The sequence below is a fragment of the Panulirus ornatus genome, chromosome 18, assembly GCF_036320965.1.
Source record: "Panulirus ornatus isolate Po-2019 chromosome 18, ASM3632096v1, whole genome shotgun sequence".
NCBI lineage: Eukaryota > Metazoa > Arthropoda > Malacostraca > Decapoda > Palinuridae > Panulirus > Panulirus ornatus.
This window is the reverse complement of record NC_092241.1, coordinates 53,917,351-53,940,015: the sequence shown is the minus strand read 5'-3', so window position 1 is coordinate 53,940,015 and position 22,665 is coordinate 53,917,351. Positions and strand designations below refer to the sequence as shown.

Sequence of the window (22,665 nt, the reverse complement as noted above, 5' to 3'; positions counted from 1 at the left end):
TGTGGTGTGGTTGTTCATGGTGGTGGTGGTTGTGGTGTGGTTGTTCATGGTGGTGGTGGTTGTGGTGTGGTTGTTCATGGTGGTTGTGGTGTGGTTGTTCATGGTGTTGGTGGTTGTAGTGTGGTTGTTCATAGTGGTGGTGGTGTGGTTGTTCATGGTGGTTGTGGTGTGGTTGTTCATGGTGGTTGTGGTGTGGTTGTTCATGGTGTTGGTGGTTGTAGTGTGGTTCATAGTGGTGGTGGTGTGGTTGTTCATGGTGGTTGTGGTGTGGTTGTTCATGGTTGTGGTGTGGTTGTTCATGGTGGTTGTGGTGTGGTTTTTCATGGTGGTTGTGGTGTGGTTGTTCATGGTGGTTGTGGTGTGGTTGTTCATGGTGGTGGTGGTGTGGTTGTTCATGGTGGTTGTGGTGTGGTTGTTCATGGTGGTTGTGGTGTGGTTGTTCATGGTGGTGGTGGTGTGGTTCATGGTGTTGGTGGTTGTAGTGTGGTTGTTCATGGTGGTGGTGGTTGTGGTGTGGTTGTTCATGGTGGTGGTGGTTGTGGTGTGGTTGTTCATGGTGGTTGTGGTGTGGTTGTTCATGGTGTTGGTGGTTGTAGTGTGGTTGTTCATAGTGGTGGTGGTGTGGTTGTTCATGGTGGTTGTGGTGTGGTTGTTCATGGTGGTTGTGGTGTGGTTGTTCATGGTGGTTGTGGTGTGGTTGTTCATGGTGGTGGTGGTGTGGTTGTTCATGGTGGTGGTGGTGGTGGTGGTGGTGGTGTGGTTGTTCATGGTGTTGGTGGTTGTGGTGTGGTTTTTCATGGTGGTTGTGGTGTGGTTTTTCATGGTGGTTGTGGTGTGGTTGTCCATGGTGGTGGTGTGGTTGTTCATGGTGGTGGTGGTTGTGGTGTGGTTGTTCATGGTGGTGGTGGTGTGGTTGTTCATGGTGGTTGTGGTGTGGTTGTTCATGGTGGTGGTGGTGGTGGTGTGGTTGTTCATGGTGGTGGTGGTGTGGTTGTTCATGGTGGTTGTGGTGTGGTTGTTCATGGTGGTTGTGGTGTGGTTGTTCATGGTGTTGGTGGTTGTAGTGTGGTTGTTCATGGTGGTTGTGGTGTGGTTGTTCATGGTGGTTGTGGTGTGGTTGTTCATGGTGGTTTTGGTGTGGTTGTTCATGGTGGTGGTTGTTGTGGTTGTTCATGATGGTGGTGGTTGTAATGTGGTGGTTCATGGTAGTGGCTGTAGTTGTTCATGGTTGCGGTATTAGTGCGATTGTTCATGGTGATAATGGTAGTTCCCTATAGGGTCGCTCCTCTATATAGGAGCGTGGGTGGGTTGTTCATGGGTGTTTGTTCATAGCGGTGATGCACATGTTGAAGATGCTGGTTCAAGCTGTTTGTTCACATACGTGGCACAAAATGATTGTTCATAGTAGCAGTAGCAGTAGTAGTAGTAGTAGTAGTTGTAGTAGTTATAGTAGTAGTAGTAGTAGTAGTAGTTGTAGTAGTAGTAGTAGTAGCAGTAGTCGTATGATTGTTCACAAAGATGACGGAGACGGTTTGTTCATAATATGTTCACAAGGATGACAGAGAAGATTTGTTCATACTAAGTACTTGTTCACACTAAGCGTTGTTCACACTAGTGGTGATTCTGTTAATGAACTGTACTAACAGTCGTTGAACATTCATTATTAACTGTAGCAACAACGGTGTTCATTTTACAGTCATGGCAGGAACGAAGTGATACAGCAATTAACAACTGATGATTCATTAATTACGATGCAACCATTGATTAGAAAAGAAAAGAAAAAAAAAGGATTCAGAGGCTTTTATCCACAATAGATAACATGAGGAGCTTCGTCTCTTTTTTTTTCCCTCCTCCTCTTCCGGGAATACAGTTATATTCTGGAATGAAGACTGGGTAACGCGATATTTAATTAAAATGTATTCATGAATGCCGCCGGACACGAAACCAGTCGGGATGTTTCGTCATCCGGAATGAAAACTGGAGGTTGTAGACCCCTTGCTTGACCAACTTAGTGGGGGGGAAAAGAACGTGAATTTTAACCAAAAAAAAACAAAAAAAAAACATGAATTTTAACAAAAAAACAAAAAAACATGAATTTTAACAAAAAAAACAAAAAAACATGAATTTTAACAAAAAAAACAAAAAAACATGAATTTTAACAAAAAAAACAAAAAAAACATGAATTTTAACCAAAAAAAGAACATGAACTTTAACCATTGATTCTGAAAGGAATCTTTTAACTGATGTTAATGCTTTCATAATAAGTACTTAACCTCGGTAAATTAACGGTTGGAGTACAGCTTAGATAATAGGATTTTAGCCTGAGCATATTAACTGCTGCTGTCCAGCTTAGGTAACAGGGTTTTAACTTGATAAACTTTTAACCTCAGTATGTTAACTGATGATGACTCTGCTTAGATATTAAGCTTTTAACTTCATCTTGTTCGTCATGGGTGATCCTGAACATTTGTTCAAGTCTTCAGTTTCTTTTTCACTCAATTTCTCTCTCTCTCTCTCTCTCTCTCTCTCTCTCTCTCTCTCTCTCTCTCTCTCTCTCTCTCTCTCTCTCTCCTCCCCTGGAGTCACTGTTCACACTGAAGACTGAGTACCGTAACACCACATCCTTATCTCTTCTTTCTCTTCCTTTGAGAAGCACAGCCTTCACCATCTTACTCACTAGGGCAGTCATCTCCTTCACCATCTTACTCACTAGGGCAGTCATCTCCTTCACCATCGTACTCACTAGGGCAGTCATCTCCTAGGAGAGCCAGATAACAGACTACTTGATGGTCTGTGGAGGATGTGGTTATCTGTTGGAGGGTAGGAATGCAAGGGAGGGAAGTACTTTGAGGAAGGCCAGATGACAGAGGGCCTACTGGTCTATGGCGGGGTTATGTGATGGAGGACGGTAATACAGGGGAAGATATAGGAGAGGTCATCATATAACAGAAGAGTAATGGTGTATGGTGATGTTATCTATTGGTGGATAGTAATAATAACATATATTCCCAATTGATACAGATGGAGACAGCATAGTAAAGCAGAAGGCTCCTCCCCCACCCACCACTATAGATGGAGACAGCATAGTAAAGCAGTAGGCTTCTCCCCCACCCACCACTATAGATGGAGACAGCATAGTAAAGCAGTAGGCTTCTCCCCCACCCACCACTATAGATGGAGACAGGATAGTACAGCAGAAGGTTCCTCCCCCACCCACCACTATAGATGGAGACAGGATAGTACAGCAGAAGGCTCCTCTCCCCCCACCCACCACAGAAGGCTATCATGCCTTTATAAAATCGTGTGTGTGTCCCGCGTTCCTGCTCTCTCAAAATCATGAGGCCTTACGTCATAGTGTGTGTGTGTGTGTGTGTGTGCCTTTAGATCCAAGATTGACTATCTTCATATCCTGAGTTAACTTTTTTTTTATTCATTTCCCAGCAGAAGCAGACACCTTCCTCATCAGCAGGATTGCTAAACACGTGGAGGCAGGGAGACTGAGGGAGGGAGATTTAACCAAACAGGAGTAATTGAAGGGAACTTCCGCGGACACGTTTGATGATAACACGAAAACCTCGCCCCACACCCACGACTCAGCCCACGTAGTTAAGAAAGTTAACACACACACACACACACAAGTTCTCATGAAATTATATATATATATATATATATATATATATATATATATATATATATATATATATATATATATATATATATATATATATATATATCTCAACTGACTCATATTTCTCACTTGTCTCTCCCCTGATGATGTGATTATTACACGAAAGTGCACTTGGGAGCTTATCGTGTTTCATTTTCCCCGTGGACTCATAGGGAAAAAAAAAAAAAAAAAAATATATATATATATATATATATATATATATATATATATATATATATATATATATATATATATATATATATATATATATTCCCTTCCCCATCTGGGATGCTGAGGTGCACGTGGCTCTAAGTTTGCGGGGACGGTGTGCTCACATGATTCCATGATGGACTAAACCACTGCTCCAGGGTGTGTGTGTGTGTGTGTGTGTGTGTGTGTGTGTGTGTGTGTGTGTGTGTGTGTGTGTAGGTGTTTCTGTCTGTGTGTCTGTGCTTGGTAACTGAACACACCAGCGCGCACGACACTTGACCAGGCGATGGAAGCCTTTTGACAGGCATAGACCATTCCTCCAGCCAGACATTTCAAGTCCCCTCGCAACCCTCTCTTGTCGTCTCCATGTTGCCTTCACTACACCAGTTCCGGGTGGACGTCTGCGCTACATGGGTATCCTCCGGGCGCGTCATACACTAGCGGATATACCTCGTCCTTAGCTTCCTATGGTCTTATGTCTCGGCGAAGGGAGTCTGTGGTCCTCCTTCGGCCCGGAGGCTGAAACACTTACATAGCAGACCCCCACAGTCGGGGCCTGCTAATTAAGCCGTGTGTGCTAATGTAGTTTCGAGAGGCGAAATCAAAAGAGAACTTGTTTGTCGTGAAAGTGGTAAAGAAGTTCCCACCAAGTTGAGGAGTGAGTTAACGGGGGTTGTATGGTTGTAGAAGTTAAGGTGGAGGGAGGGAAAGTATAGAGAGAGACCTCAGGAAGGTGGTCGTTTGGGATAGTTGAGGGTCGAGGCTCGCCGAGTTGATTCTGAGATTAGAAGTGATTTTATGGCAATTTTGGACCGAGTGAGTGAGGATGTCTGACGGAGGAAATGTACTCAGCAGAGTTCCTGAGTTAGAAGAGTCACTCTACTCAGGGGACACAGAGTCCCTGTTTTTTTATGAATGGGTCAAAGGCAGACAACGAAGACCAAGTGTATCATAAGATGGCAGCCAGACAGAAGGAGACATATAGGCAGGGGCGAAGAGAGAACCCTCATGCAGAACGCCTCTGAGAGAGACATATACACAAGAGGGAGAAGAAACTATACACAGCTTCACACACACACACACACACACACACACACACACACACACACACACACACACACACACACACACACACACACACACACACCTCAACACTCTGTAGACAGTTTCTCCTTCCTTTATTCTTACCTTTTCTATCCCTCTTTAAGCCCGTCTCATATTCCGTTTAAGGACCTGTGTGGACTTCTGTTCGTGACCGGAGCCCTACGACAAAATGAATAAGATGCCTCCAACACAGGAATCCACAATACACACACACACACACCGATCTCTGAGGCCACACCCGAAAGACCCAACCAGCAGGAAAGGGTTACCACTATCCTATGGAACCATTTCGTTGCCTTGACCCGCTTGAAGGACCTTAGTGGTTTGAGCTGAGCCGCATCTGACGGCGTTGGCTTCTGCGGGAGGGTGGGGTAGTCTGCGGTGGTCATGTGGGGAAAAGAGAGAAAAGTTGGCCCACCTTGAGGGAGGAGAAGACGTATCTGCCTTTTAGAGAAGGCGTCTCTCAGGACAAAAGCAGTAGATCCTCCCCCTCCCCTTCCTCAACCGATTAATCCTCTCCTCACCGATTAATCCTCTCCTCACCGATTAATCCCCTCCCCACCGATTAATCCTCTCCCCCACCGATTAATCCCCTCCCCCACCGATTAATCCTCTCCCCCACCGATTAATCCCCTCCCCCACCGATTAATCCTCTCCCCCACCGATTAATCCTCTCCCCCACCGATTAATCCTCTCCCCCACCGATTAATCCTCTCCTCCTCCCCACCGATTAATCCTCTCCCCTCCCCACCGATTAATCCTCCCCCATTCTCCCCCATTTAAACCACATCACTTCGTTCTTCATCATCAAGAAAGTGGTTGGTTGGTCGACTTTGCCTCTTTCCGTTGTATAGAGTCGTGGGTGTACATACGTTCCTTCTCTGTGTTAATGATATTGTGGTTCAAACTGTGATTTCTAACATGATATTGTGGTTGAAACTGATACCTTTAGATTCTGTTTTAAGTTAACACAAAATAACCCGAAAAAAAGCCACCACAAGGCCCTTTTATATATATATATATATATATATATATATATATATATATATATATATATATATATATATATATATATATATATATATATGTGTGTGTGTGTGTGTGTGTGTTGCTCATAATGTCCAGACAGAAAGCTGGAGTATTGTAATGATGTATTTAGATTCGTCCAGTGATGACCAATGTTGTGTCAACTGCCTGGGGTCAAGTTGGTCAATGTCGCCGAGGAAGAGGCATTCACGTGGGGTAAAATAATGAGATGGACAGAACGTTATTGCTTCACTTGTCGGCTGCTGTGTCGACATTCCCTGATGATGAGGCGTGGACGTCGACCTTAAGCCCCAGGGGAGAGGAGGGAAGTTTCAACACTCCCTCCACTGAACCCGAGATCTGTCTCGTTGGCTGTGAACCACACCGAACCCTCCGCTTGAGCCTTAGGGGGTGCAAGTTTCGACACTTCACTGAACCCGAGATCTGTTTCGTTGACCATGAACCCCCACCGAAGACCTGACCCAGTAAGAGTTAGGTGAAAGACCAGGTCGTCAGACCCAAGGGTCGTACTGTTGTGTTCAAGGGTCGGTACCGCCGTGCTCAATGGTCGCACCGTCGTGCTCAAGGGTCGAACCGTCGTGCTCATGGCTCAGTACCGTCGTGTTCAAGGGTCGGTACCGTCGTGCTGAAGGGTCGTACCATCGTGCTCAAGGGTCGTACCATCGTGTTCAAGGGTCGGTACCGTCGTGTTCAAGGGTCGGTACCGTCGTGCTCAAGGGTCGTACCATCGTGCTCAAGGGTCGTACCATCGTGTTCAAGGGTCGGTACCGTCGTGTTCAAGGGTCGGTACCGTCGTGTTCAAGGGTCGTACCGTCGTGTTCAAGGGTCGGTAACGTCGTGTTCAAGGGTCGTACCGTCGTGTTCAAGGGTCGGTACCGCCGTGCTCAAGGGTCGTATCGTCGTGTTCAAGGGTCGGTACCGCCGTGCTCAAGGGTCGGTACCGCCGTGCTCAAGGGTCGGTACCGTCGTGTTCAAGGGTCGTACCATCGTGCTCAAGGGTCGGTACCGTCGTGTTCAAGGGTCGTACCGTCGTGCTCAAGGGTCGGTACCGTCGTGTTCAAGGGTCGTACCATCGTGCTCAAGGGTCGGTACCGTCGTGTTCAAGGGTCGTACCGTCGTGCTCAAGGGTCGGTACCGTCGTATTCAAGAGTCGTACTGTCGTGCCCTGAGAGTTTCAACATCACCTTGGTCTCAAGTCGTACTTCAGTCATAGAGATCTTGATGAAGTGAAACATAAGATCACTCGCTCAAAGCCCGACTGCCTAGAAGAGATAACAGCCGATGTTTTCGGAGGAGAGAGTTTTAGAACTTTATTGACAGTGGGTCGTCCCGAGAGACATCCAGTGGTTTATCATAATCCTGAGCGAGTCATCCAGTGGTTTACTGCAATCCAGAGAGACATCCAGTGGCTTCACCTCTCCCGGTCGACCAAGCACTTGGCTTCACCTCTCCCGGTCGACCAAGCACTTAGCTTCATCTCTCCTGGTCGACCAAGCACTTAGCTTCATCTCTCCTGGTCGACCAAGAACTTGGCTTCACCTCTCCTGGTCGACCAAGAACTTGGCTTCACCTTTCCTGGTCGACCAAGAACTTGGCTTCACCTCTCCTGGTCGACCAAGCACTTAGCTTCATCTCTCCTGGTCGACCAAGAACTTGGCTTCACCTCTCCTGGTCGACCAAGAACTTGGCTTCACCTCTCCTGGTCCCCGATATTTACGTCCGTTCACTTTGGGACAAATCTGTCCCAGGGATTTTACGGATCTCGACCGGGACTCCCGGCAAACTAATCTGCATTAGTGAGGGAGGAAGACGGGGTGGCTGGGGACTTTGCAGGGTGGGTTTAAGTGGTTGGTTGAGGAAGAGGTGGTGGGACGTGGATTAGGGATTTGAGCATTAGCTTAAGGGAGGTGGTTCTCGAGGAGGAGAAAGGACCTGGGAACTTGGAGTGGGTTGAGTAATTGCTCGGGAAAGTGGTCTGGTGTGGAGAATGTTTCGACCAACGCCAGGTTCATGGTGGTGGTAGTAGTGGTAGTAGTAGTGATGGTGCTGGTTGATGATGGTAGTTGTAGTCGTGGTAGTAGTAGTAGTAACAGTAGTAGTAGAAGTAGTAGTTTTTTCGGGTTCCTGACCTCGCTTGTTCGGGTTAACCCCCTCTGGGGCAAGGGAGCCACGCCCTTGGACCACGAGATACAGTCATAAGTTTGACAGACCAGTACGACAGGAGGATCTGAACATATATAAGGAGAGGGGCAAATGTTGAGTTCTACACAAGTTTCCCATCATTGATGGTATTCGAGAGGATTTTGGCGTCTGGAACGTAAAATGCCGGAGTGACAATGGTGAACGTGGGCCGAACGTAAAAGGTGCCTCATTGTTAATGGAAAACTTGTCTTGTGTGAACGTAAATAAAACTTCGTTGCCTGTGGAGAACTTAGATTGAACGTGAATGCTTGAGAACGAAGACTAAACTAAGAGACCGTAGACTGAACTAAGAGGACGTAGACTGAACTAGAAATACTTCTTTGACAATGGAGAACGTGGCGTCGTTGAACGTGAAATGGTGAACTTAGATTGAACGTGAAATGCTTGAGAACGAAGTCCAAACTAAGAGAACGTAGACTGAACTAAGAGGACGTAGACTGAACTAAGAGGACGTAGACTGAACTAGAAATACTTCTTTGACAATGGAGAACGTGGCGGCGTTGAACGTGAAATGGTGAACTTAGATTGAACGTAAAAAGGAAAAGTTCATTGGCAATGGAGAACTTACACTGAACGTAGAATGCCTGAGTGTCAACAGAGAACTTGAGAAGTGAACGTCAGATGCTTCATTGACAATGGAGATCTTGGATTAAACCCACGGAGTGGCTATCCTCCCTTCTCCCAACCATGTCTTTTCCTCCTCCTCTCCTCTTTTCCTCCCGCGCCCTCCCCAGGAAGAACCCTCCAGAAGACAAACGCCCTCCCAGAAAAGTCTTCAGCTCTTGAGAACCTCGCCCCTCCAAGTCAACAGTCAAATAATATTTCCACGTCTTTATTCCCCCACCCAGTCACCTGGCACCTGGACACTTGGTCACACAGTGGTTATCCTCCGTGTGTCTGGCTTATATAGCGGGTAATGACCCTAAGTTGTCCAACAATGTCCATATATTCTTTAGACGCGGGGTGGCGGCGGGAATGGATGAAGGCAGCATGTATGAATATGTACATGTGTATACATGTATATGTCTGTGTATGTATATGTATGTATATGTTGAAATGTATAGGTATGTATATGTGCGTGTGCGGGCGTTTATGTATATACATGTGTATGTGGGTAGCTTGGGCCATTCTTTCGTCTGTTTCCTCGCTAACGCGGGAGACAGCGACAAAACATAATAAATATAAAATTATATATATATATATATATATATATATATATATATATATATATATATATATATATATATAGCCCACATATATTTCGCAAAGTGAAAAATCTAATCGTCAAACACTGGGCTCGGGGAGTTCAGAAACACTGGTGGCCCCTGAAGAGGGTGCATAAAATCTGGAGGATTCCAGAATAATCCCGAGTACTGGCAAATATTTGACTGGACTGGGGCGGAGAGAGAGGGAAGGAGGGAGGAAGGGAGGGAGGCAGTTCGTCGCTCCGCCGCTAGAGGACTCGTTTGTTGCCAAGCCTTTTTCGGCCGCTGGCGTCTCTGTCAAGGTTAGAAAGAGCTTGTGTATTTCAACCCGTCATTATATATGTATGTATGTATGTATGTATGTATACATGTATCTATCTATCTGTCTCTGTCTATCTATCTATCTATCCTATCTATCTATCTATCTATTTTTTTCATACTGTTCGCCATTTCTCGCGTTAGCGAGGTAGCGTTAAGAACAGAGGACTGGGCCTTTGAGGGAATAGCCTCACCTGGCCCCCCCTTCTCTGTTCCTTCTTTTGGAAAATTGAAAAAAAAAAAAAAAACGAGAGGGGAGGATTTCCAGCCACCCGCTCCCTCCCCTTTTAGTCGCCTTCTACGACATGCAGGGAATACGTGGGAAGTATTCTTTCTCCCCTATCCCCAGGGATCATATATATATATATATATATATATATATATATATATATATATATATATATATATATTGACCCGTCTGTCGCTGCTATATACACACTTACCATGAGCCTTCAAGTGTTCCTAATATTAACCAGATGCTCCAGAGGCTACACATCACGATGACCTGTGGTGGTCATGCCCTAATGACCACGGGGGACTTAATGACCGACCCTCTGGTAGTTCAGAGAACCAAAGCCCAAAAATGATTACCAGAATGTCTTGACCAGTAACCATCCAGAATGTCTTGACCAGTAACCATCCAGAACTAACGTATCTCTTTCTCTTTTTTTTTTTTTCACCAGAGAACACGTCCGTAATTGCATTTTTTTTTTTTTTATCAGTGTCCTACTGCGGAAAAGCCCACTGTAACCATAATGGGGAGCTTTTTCCAGTTCACACTTTCCTACAGACTTCCCTTGGCAGTTTACCTTCTCCATAGTACGTGATGGTTCTTCGCGATTTGGTTTTCCATGCTTGGGTGTTGAGCCGGAGGGTGTGGTGGGTGGGTAGATGGCTTTTTTTTTTTTCCAGTGCAAATCAACGCTTCCAAGAATCCTCCAACCCTCTCAAAGTCTCCAAATCCCTAGAACCCGTCCTTCTAGTAAACACTCTCCCTTAAAAACAAAATCCATCAAACTCCACCTAAATTCTTCCCCTAAAACTCCGCCCTTGTAGGTAACACTCCCCAGAGAAGACCTCTCTCTCTCTCTCTCTCTCTCTCTCTCTCTCTCTCTCTCTCTCTCTCTCTCTCTCTCTCTCTCTCTCTCCAACAACCCCCTTCATCCCTCCCAGATTCCACAACCCCCACTGAAACCCGTCCCTTCAAAGTCTGACGTCAGCAAAGAAAACCTCACAACTCCAGCCATTTCAGAACCCACCCACTCGGCCCTATACCTGGGTAACCGTGAGGTAGATCACCACCGTAGAGTTAGAAGAGAGAGAACACCATATATATATATATATATATATATATATATATATATATATATATATATATATATATATATATATACAGGATCTTCCGTGTGTGTGTGTGTGTGTTAGGTATATGCGAGGGAGGTTAAGGTCCTCCGTGTACATATCGTTAAGGCCGCTGTATCGCCAGAGAATTTTAAGTTCGTTCGTTCGTTCGTTCGCTCACTCGTTCGCTGGCGATGTTTGCCTCCCCCTCGCTGGTTACTCGAGCATATTCGAGTAATATTTTCCCCACATGATTTACCCGTTTTCTCGTACGCTACGTTCCCCCTCCTCCTCCTCCTCCTCCTCGCGGTGTTCTAGAGAGGTCGTTTACATTAGCACTGCATGTACATGATTGTGTATCACAGTATGTCAGAGCAAAGCATTTTGCTAATTGGAATATTGCAATGCAACACTGTCATTGCTTATACCTGCTGGTGTTTTATTATTGCAAGACTTACATTGCTTAATTGCTTCTTGACATTTGATTATATATATATATATATATATATATATATATATATATATATATATATATATATATATATATATATATATATATATATATTGAAGGTTCCAGTCATGGATGAATAAATCATTGAGGCCAGTGGGAAAAGTGCTAAAGCAAGTAGACCGTGTTAAGGCCATAGTAGTTTCCTTAGTATGTTGTGGTCTCGCTGTGGTGGGAGGCACACAGGCCAGAAACCACCGTAATACCTGTAGAAGAGGGAAAGAGTACCAGCATTAACACGTGAAGTGAGTGATTTTAGTTTCTAAAGTAAACACTGGGAGATGTGATGAATATATGTGCATTCGATTTGTCTCTGACGAAAGAGCATGTAGATCAAGGACATCCCTAGATGCTAAAGAATCTCCGTGGTGTAATGGTTGGTATTATTGACCCGCATGGGTTCGAATCCTGAGCCCGGCAGTTGGCCCAATTCTCACCCAAAGTGTTCATCCTCCCCTCGGCGCTGGTCGAGGAATGAGTACCTGGCTTAACCTGGTGTGTGTGTGTGTGTGTGTGTGTGGGTGGGTGGGTGGGTGTCTGCGTTTACATACACATAGGATTGAAGACATTGTACATACACATGCATCTTTGATAGATGAGGTAGTGCGAATGCAAAAGTGTCTCTCCTCGTAACACACAACTCAGCTAACCACGGGGAAGAACCATTCCTTTCTATAAAGCACTCTCTGCTTTTCTAGAGGAAGATTTTCCTTCTCTTTTTTTTTTTTCAATGCGAGGCTTTAAAGATGATTTAGATGTTGTGGCTATACATTGTACGATGATTGTGTTGAGTCGTGGAAGTATGAATTTATTAGAGTGGGTGTGGAAGTTGTGAGGAAGGCTTTGGAGAAGGGAAACGAGGAGAAATTAGCCTCTAAGAGGCGTTAAACTTCATATTTAGGTCTTGTCGACCCCACTGGTCAATCCTGCTCACACCTTGAGTTTGCGGAGGTTGCGAGAGGCGACTGGACTTACGAGACGTAGATCCAACAAGAGGAAAAGAGGAAGCAGGTTTTGATCGTATCGTTCGTCAGCACAATGCATTTGTTGCGGTATACGTATTGTTTGAAGAAAGTGGGAATCGTTGATTGAAAAACTGGGACACGGGACAGATCCACGAAGGACATCGCTTTTGACTGGAAAAGAGGGAGGTTCACCCGTCAAGAACGGTGCAATCAGAGTCGGGGAGGGAGGGAAGGAAAGCTAAAAGAGTTAAGCTTGGAGATCGCGCGGTGCTGCACCGTGTCAAAGGCTTTCGTGGATCTCAGGAGTTGCAACACAGCATTCTGCAAAGACTCTCAGGGATGACGACCAGGCATTGAGAACAGATCAAGGGATATCACTATTGGATCTCCCGTTGCGAGATATGCGCCAACGAGAACAGGGGAAATCCTTAGAGACACAGAGCGCTCAGAGAGAAATGGGAGAAGCGAGAAGAGAGACTCTCCAAAAACTTTGAAATAATTGATAAGATTTAGAGTAACTGGACGACATTTTGGAAGGTTTATATCAGTCGCCTATCTTTGGGATAGGCTTTTCCATTGTATTCCTTCAAGAAGCGACAGTTGTTGTATTTTCGAACGAACGAAGCAGTGAAGCAAGCTCGAGCTGTGGTTCAGAAGCAGAATCAGTCAGAACTCGAGAACGGGTTACCGTTCTCTCTCTCTCTCTCTCTCTCTCTCTCTCCCCGGAGGCTCCAGGACAAGAATAGTCTGAGACGCAGTAGGGATGAGTACCGCCATTCCAGCAACGCTAGCCTCGGCCCTACCCTCATCAGAGACAGAAGCATCGACCGAGGAGAGCCGTGGTGTTAGCAGAGATATTGTAAATGAAATTTGCAGATGTTCGTCCACCCTTGCGCTATTAAAGTGTTACTATTGGTGTGTGCGTATGTGTGTGTTTCTGTGTGTGTTGGGGGGGGGGGGGGCGTAAGTCGGGGGGAGAAAGTACAGTAGATGTATGCGTGTATGTATATAGATTATATATATATATATATATATATATATATATATATATATATATATATATATATATATATATATATATGTATATGTATGTATGTATATATACATCCTTCTTTTGGAAAATTAAAAAAAAAAAAAACGAGAGGGGAGGCCCAGCCCTCTGTTCTTAACGCTACCTCGCATACGCGGGAAATGGCGAATAGTATGAAAAAAAAATTTATATATATATATATATATATATATATATATATATATATATATATATATATATATATATATATATATATATATTAATGTTATTTATTTATTTAGTGTGTGTGTGTGTGTGTGTGTGTGTGTGTGTGTGTGTGTGTGTGTGTGTGTGTGTGTGTATTGGACAGAGAGTGACACTGGATTTTGCCCTGTAGACAAAGCCTCGCATCCTTAAGTCTGTTAATCTGGCAATTTCATTCGCAAATGAGCATTAAGATGTATGGATATACCTTGTATACCTCACACACACACACACACACACACACACACACACACACATACACATACTCACTGTATCGGATTAATTCCTTAAGACTGATGAAATACCAGAGTCTCGTTTTTCTCTTCTTTTATGTAGTCTAAACCTTTTCCAAACGCCTCGGGGGTTCTTTCAACAAAATGTGTCCATGAAATGTCAGGTGGGAAACGGATCTGTTGTTTTGCAGTGAATCATGATGTCTCTGGTCAAAGATGACACGCCTTTGCAAGGACGTGTGCAATATGATTGTCGTGTTGGTTATATATTTTTTTTATTGAGTGTGTGTGTCTGTGTGTGTGTGTGTGTCTGTGTGTCTGTGTGTCTGGTCTGTGGCCATCACACCGGTTATCCCCTTGAGCGCTCGCTCGGGGGGAGGTCTGAATATGCCTTAGGGAGTGAGGGGTGCATGGGATATCGTGACTTAAGAGTGATGTGGTATACATGGTGGGGGGGAGCGACGTGCTGTCAGGATGCTGAACCAGCGGCCGGCCTATGGGAAGCCACCGCGAAAACGTCTCGTGGAGGTTTGACTGTGGATAGAAGGCTTTGCTTCAGTATATTATAAGTGACAGCTCTATCATTTTTTCTATTTGTAATTAGGTAGGCCTTTCTTCGTCTGTGCCTGGCTCTAACTCAGTGTGCTCGGAAAAGGCGAATACGTACATACACACAATCACATGTTTACCCAATGGCGTCCTTCCTACGTCTCTTCGTTCTATATCAACTGACTGTGTTATATTTCTCTCTTGTGTCTCCCCTAATGATGTGATTATTATAAGAAGGTGCACTTGGGAACTTATCGTCTTTCATTTCCCCGTGGACTCATAGGAATATATATATATATATATATATATATATATATATATATATATATATATATATATATATATATATATATATATAAGAGAGAGACTTGTCAATGTCGCTATGACCTTCCAGCTCATTTTATCTCTAGCGTTTCGACACATCATCATCATCATCATGTCGTCATCAGTGGCTGAAACGTAGGAACAGTTTAAAAAGAAAAATGATATTAAAATTATTCTATAGAGAATTAAAACAAAAAAATAGTCTCTGAAAGCAATATGCCAGGAAAGCACGACGCATCCTGCATTTAAAGGCACTGAAACCATATTGTTATATTTTAAGCGACTGGGGCGTGAGCGTTTTGATACCAAGTGGTTCTTATATTTTCGTTTTTTTTCAATAGTTTATGGTCATTATCGTCCCGACTCAGAGGAGTATTTGCAAGGGTCAGAATGTTTTTTACTGCTGGGTAGAGACGGGAGGAATTGAAGATATTAGAATCATTTTATATTTAAAGATGACAAAAAAAAGACCCTTAAACTCATTTAAACAACGACGTTTATTCTCTGCCTTTAAACATAGTCAAGGTATGTTATTTTCTCCTTGTAAACATAGTTTAGGTGTATTACATTTTTTTTGTTGTGTTTAGAGTTGCAGATACATAGGGATACGTTAGGAATTTCAACAGCAGCAGATGACTGGGTCCTCCATTTCGAGGCTGTGTGTGTTAGCGGGTGTGACCAGAGACTCGCAGACCAGTGAGGGAAAAGTCAGAGGGTAAACAGATGATTTTGAGGGAGACTTAACCAGCAAGTTGTCAGTGTGAGTAACGACGGGCACGTAATGATGGTAGTCTTCTTAAGGCGAAATATCTATCAAGTCTGTTCTTAAACGTATCTATAGTGCTGCTCTCAGCCACTCTGTATATATATATATATATATATATATATATATATATATATATATATATATATATATATATATATATATATCTTTTTCTTTCATACTATTCGCCATTTTCCGCGTTAGCGGGGTACCGTTAAGAACAGACGACTAGGCCTTTGAGGGAATATCTTCACCTGGCCCCCTTCTCTGTTCCTTCTTTTGGAAAATTAAAAAAGAAAGGAGAGGGGAGGATTTCCAGCCACCCGCTCCCTCCCCTTTTAGTCGCCTTCTACGACATGCAGGGAATACGTGGGAAGTATTCTTTCTCCCCTATCCCCAGGGATTATATATATATATATATATATATATATATATATATATATATATATATATATATATATATATATATATATATATATATATATATATTTATATATATATATATATATATATATATATATATATATATATATATATATATATATATATGTATATATATATATTCAAGTCTCCCCTATCCCTGGGGATAGGGGAGAAAGAATACTTCCCACGTATTCCCTGCGTGTCGTAGAAGGCGACTAAAAGGGAAGGGAGCGGGGGGCTGGAAATCCTCCCCTCTCGTTTTTTTTTTTTTTTTTTTTTTTTTTTTTTTTTTTTTTAATTTTACAAAAGAAGGAACAGAGAAGAGGTCCAGGTGAGGATATTCCCTCAAATGCCATGTACTATTTTATTAACGCTACCTCGCTATCGCGGGTAATAGCGTATATTATGAAAAAAAAAAAATATATATATATATATATATATATATATATATATATATATATATATATATATATATATATATATATATATATATATATATTCAAGTCTTTGGACGCGTTACTTATTCAGTTTTCTTTAAGTTGCTGGTATCCAAGTTTTAAGGCGTGACTCCTCCAATGGCTTTTCTCGTCACCTACCACACTTGATTCCCCAAGGGCTCTGCCAACACTGCATTACCTGATATCTCCCGGGCCTCCTCGCCGGCTCTTACTCAAGACCACTCCTCATTTTATTCCCCCCCACACTTCGTATTCTTCTCCTCTTCCTCTCACTCACACACACACACACACACACACACACACACACACACACACACACACACACACACACACACACACACCTCCCTCGCCCTCAGCTGGCGGTGAGCATTAGCTAACGTCTCTCTCTCTCTCTCTCTCTCTCTCTCTCTCTCTCTCTCTCTCTCTCTCTCTCTCTCTCTCTCTCTCTCCTGAGTGGGAGCCGTGATCGACCCAGTTTTGGTTGGTTATTACGCCTCGCAGGCCTCTCCACTGCCAGGGGGTCGTATAGAAGGTATTTAAAACCATTTTGGGGAGACAAGTCAGTCAAAAACTCTGAAAGGCAAGGTTCACCCTCGGTACGGAGTGGGAAATGGTCCACGAGTGGGCCTCTCTCTCTCTCTCTCTCTCTCTCTCTCTCTCTCTCTCTCTCTCTCTCTCTCTCTCTCTCTCTCTCTCTCCCTCTCACCTGCTCTGTTATATTTCATAAGCTCCGGCCTGATGACGCGCCCCAGGCCGTCAGGCCTCACATGACTTGGCTTAAAAGGATTGAGCAAACAGCACGGCACCAAGACGCGATTATCATCCATATATGTGTATGTATATATATATATATATATATATATATATATATATATATATATATATATATATATATATATTGTTTGTGGGTGTGCTATAATTTTCGTTGTAGACTAAATTTTTTGCCTCTGGTTACAGCAAGTTGACTCCATTCGCGTAAGGTCACATCAACTTATATTTCAACTTTACGTAACTGCTGTCGCGTTCAACAGTTCCTCAGGTGTTACCGGACTCCGCCTGCCTGCTCGAGGTTCACACCGCGAGTGAAGAGTGACCTTTCTCAAGGCTGTATCATGCAAAGGAAGTCTACATTTTCCCGCTACTGGATGTAGCGCAGGTTCTAGCTGTAGGAACCTCTAGAATGGTCTTGGGTAACACCAAGACTCTCTCACACTTTTTCCCTTCCTTCAGTCCACGCACATTGAAGGTGTTCTCCGTGTTCGAGTTAGGTATAAACAAGGCTTCGGTATAGACGAGGTGTTGAAGCCCATAAACACAGCATTGTGACATTCCAATGATATTAGAAGTCAAGTTACTTATGGTTTTTTTGTGTATTTTTCGTAAGTGTCTTTTCGTTTATAATTGTCCCATGATCCTTGCCTTGAAAGGGTCTGGTTTGACTCCTGGATCCTTCTCCCTGGAATTCCTGCAGCTCCAAAAACTGCGCCACTTCCAGTAACAGGGAAATGATGGATTTCTCGAAGGCAAGAAGTTCTCTCACGAGTTTGTGTCCAAACTGAAGATGATAAAGTCTCACATAAAGTTGCTTGTCACTCGCTGTGTATCCTTAAGCAAGCTCAGTAGGAATATATATATATATATATATATATATATATATATATATATATATATATATATATATATATATACATATATATATATATATGCAAAAGATACATAAGTAGCGATTGTACATAAGATGCAAACACACGTGAGAGTATGTTTGTGTGTGAAAGAATTGGAAATCCTATAAATTCTGCAGTCAAAAGTGGCGACACCATAACACATAAAGTAACATATAATTATATTACATTATATATGCCTACTCGTACACCCAGGGTGGTGCTCCACGTAGCTATAAAGTAACCCGTCGTCTGCCTCGCGTATCGGGTCGTCGGACGACCGTTTTTGAAAGAAAACACGTCAGTTTCGACTGAGCGTCCTTCACCCGCTGACGCCAGGGAGCAGGAACGACAGTGGGGGACGTCCAAGCCCCTCTACAACCTCAGCACACGAGAGTGGCGGGTACCGTCTCGTGTGAGGATAAAACAGGAGGCGCCTCGTCTTAATGGTTCATCCAGTCCGGTCGTTTGTCATGTGTCTGAGAAACGAGTCTCGTTCTTCTGGGTGTTGTGGCTTGCCTTGTCCGGTTTAGTTTGTCTCTGTGTCCGCTTTTTATTTGTACCGTATCGTCTGTGTGTCCGCTTTTTGTTTGTACCGTATCGTCTGTGTGTCCGCTTTTTGTACCGTATTGTCCGGGATAGTTTGTCTGTGTGTCCGCTTTTTTTTTTTGGTACCATATTTTCTGGGTTACCTTTTCTGTGTCAGAACACAGCGGTACTTAAAAAGAGAGAGGCAGTCGGTGCGCGAGAGGCAGTAGATGCCCGACAGCTTGAAGACCAGGAGATAAAAAGAAGAAAGATCATTGTACAAGGCATGAGGCTGGGGATCAACAGTACCTTTGGCAGGAGGAGTTAAGTTCCGCGAAACTGGACCATCAGCCGACGGGCGGAACACCGAAGAGGGAACGCAGGAGGCTTGGGGATAATCCATCCTGAGACATATGGGTTGAAGAAAAGAGCATTACTTCTTCAGCCGTCCGGCAGACCCCCGTGGCTGGGAGGTGAAAAGGTTCCCCCATCCACCACACTGACCTCATCATGGTGGTTCGCCCTTCAGCCACATCACGAACGCTGGCGTCACTGATTCATGGTGAGTCCTGTCCCCAACAGAAGCAGTGCCGACTTTGTATGGGTTTTCTGAGAGGGTCATAACTTCGGAGTTCTAACACGTCGTGAGAACATGCCTGGAAAGTACCCGTTCCGCGTGGGATAAAGATGGTTTGTGATTCAGAGGCCGCCAGCAGAGTTGAGCGCCACGAAGATTCATCGCTGGGATCCCTCTGTTGCCGAAGAAATCGATGGCAATGGCTTCTCATCTCTGCGAGGACCTGTCATAAAGTTATTTAATGTGGTTGATTATTCTAAGAGGTTTCGAACATTTGGCCGCTGATTGCCAGCTGAGTCTTCCAGGAACCCATAGCGAGCGCCAGCTGGATTACCTAGTCCCGTAGGTTGAAAAAAAAGAAAAAAGAAAACACCTGGAGGAGAGAGAGAGGGGTGCGCACGAGAGACGGTCCAAAATGGAAGAAAACGGTACTAAGCCTACACTTCGAAGTCTCAAGCTGGGTGTGTGTTGCCCCGGACGTCATACCTTCAGCTGCTGCTCGACTCTGGTGAGGTGTTGAGAGGAAGACTCACATATAGAACAGGAAGGAGATACTGAAAGACGATAATGGACGATCGTAGATGAAGGAAAAGGAAGATCTTGCCCCCTTCAGTACTCGCTACCTACCCAAGAGTTGTGAGGTGAGCAAGAATTACATATCTACGCATAATGTGTGTGGTGCCGTGTGAGAGGCAGTTAGATATCTACTCTTGAGTAGATATGAGAGCCAGTTGCCTGGTTTATTCTCACAAATACTCGTAATTGAATAGGTACGGATGATATGTATTGTTACATAGCCTTAGGGATTTGATAGGAAGACAATGGTAGCTAAGAAAGGGAAATTCAGCAATGTAAACATTAACAGAAGTATGGAGAAAGAGAGAAAACGATCTTGTGACAAATGCCGAGGACGTTTTCATCACCTGGAGCAGGTGGATGAATAGGTCGCCTGCTGGGGGCACAGTAGGTCGCCTGCTGGAACACAGTAGGTCGCCTGCTGGAAGACAGAAGCCCAGTGGATAACGCTGTTGACAGAGGGTAAACACAAGTGGGGGAGGGAGGGAGGGACGGGGAGGGGGAGTTCCAGGAAATTAGGACATGTGAGATAAGACGGACTGTAGACCAGGTTTTGTTTGTGGGAACCAAGCCCGATTACGCAACTGCTTCATACACCTGATAAAGTCCAGCTCTAATCTCGCTACATTCCTTTTTCATTTACCATTTTATACCATAGTTTTCCACTCGCATTCATTCCAGTTCTCCATCGTTAAAGAAATCTAGTTTATTTTCTTCTCTTATTTACATCCCCTCCTCCGCTGCCCCCTTTTTTCGTCGTAATCTTCTCCTGTTCCTGTGTACATACGTTCCAGGTTTGCCTCAGTGCACTGCAGGTTTCCCCTGAGGATGGGTAGATGGGCCATCTGTTCCGTGACGGTTTGTTTCGTCTTGGACGTATCTTTGAAAAAACCTTCTTAGGTGTTCCAGGTTTGTCGATTGGTGGTTCTTAATTTGACATTGACGAATTTAATGACCCAAGCGTAATCAGTAACCTCCCACACGTTTTTTTTTATATCTGGTTTAGTCTTTTCAAACGTTCTGCTGTGAACTTTTGCGTTCTGTCGTCTTTAAATTCTCACACTCTCTCCCTTTCCTCGTTCTTAAGTCAATTGGAATCCGGACCTTCCATCGCATCAGGAGGACTTAATTCTCTTATGCAAAGCGAGTTTGGAGCTGTATGCCACAACTATATATTTTTTCAAGCGTTTTTTTTTTATTCTTTGTTAGACAGGAGTAGTTCGTCACATTTCCTGAAATACTTTCGAAGTTTGTGCGGTTTCTTAAGCATTGGCCTGAATGGCGGAACGGACTTCTCCCCTGGTCACTCCACCAGTTTTTTAAAGCATTGGTGTGAATGGCGGAACAGACTTCCCTGGTCAGTCTACCGCTCGTAAACACAGCTTGACATTGATGTTGCCACTGGACATATCCTCAGTGCAGAACCCTATTTTCGTATAGATTTCAGACCTTCCTGATTCACCGCTCAACAACTCACCGTAGGGGCTCGGCGAGCCAGCCTTATAAAAGCGCTAACGTCGTCATTAAGCAAAAGGTGCGAGACTAGACTTCGAGAAGTGTGATCAGTTATATCCCGATATTCCAATTGTTTACAAGCATCATGAAACGCAACGCTGCCTCCCTGAAGTGAACAGAATTTAACAGCTGCTCACAGTCATAGACATCAGATATTATCCCCTGTGTAAATTGCAACGAGAAAGGGTCTCTTCGGCTCAACGTAATCAAACGATGATGGCTGGCCAGAGTAACAGCCTGCAATGTTCCAGGCTCACAGACTATATCTGTGTGAAGGCCATTCAGATGCACTACACATGAATCTGGGATTTGTCGCTGTGAGCTTCCCCTCGCGTTCTTTTTTTTTTTTTTCTCAACGGATGGTTTAGCAAACGAGTCGTTAGAATTAACAGCAGGCTTAACGAGCAAGAGGACAATGATAAGTACGATAGTTTAGTCCCTGCAGTTGACCGTTTCATTATTGACCAACGTGATCCAGATTTACAAGGGCGAATATAATGGGTTATTGATGGCCGCTTTCAGGGCGACCGTCGTATGTCCAGACCGAGCGTGGAGGAAGCACCCGAAATGAAGCTTATCGAACGTTTCCGGACGTCTGTTTTAATTGCGGGTGTTGGGGTGTCGGTTCGAGCGAACTGGGATTACGTACGTGGAAGAGCCAGATTTCATGAGGACCTAATGGTCTATAAGCAAGGATCCCAGTCGGATATACCATAGGATTACATGAGGAGAGTGACAGTAGAAGACCCTATGGTCTGTGACGAGGTTATCTGCTGGAGGATAGGTGCAGATGGGAGTATACATAGTGTGTTTAGTAGTAAAGTGGGAAGCCTGAGGGAGTGTATTTGATGTTGAAGTGTGTGGATATAGTGTGATATAGTGTAGCGACGTACTGTGAGCGAGTGTAGTGATAACAGGCGTATTTAACAGTGTAGTGTTGTGGATGATGTGGTGTAGAAGGTGTAGCGTGAAAGAATATAGTGTTACGGTGTATAATACGGGATGGTGTGTCGTCGTAGTGTTAAGTGATGCCGAGTTGACAGTGAATGAGTGTATAGTGTGCAAATCCTTCCTGAATATGTATTTTACTTTGTATATACACTGTAACTACGTAATACACTGGTCGAGGGTACAGTTTAGTTAAACATGACTTGAGCACGTAATGTATAACGTGTAAAAGGATGGAGTCGTACTGTTCAGTCGTGTGTGTGTGTGTGT

The 22,665-nt window shown here is 44.1% G+C and overlaps 1 protein-coding gene across 1 annotated transcript in view; it reads left to right on the top strand.

Moving 5' to 3' along the window:
- The window catches only part of LOC139755104 (uncharacterized), a 607,993-nt gene that overhangs the window by 58,831 nt on the left and 526,497 nt on the right, over positions 1 to 22,665 (top strand). The window lies entirely within an intron of this gene.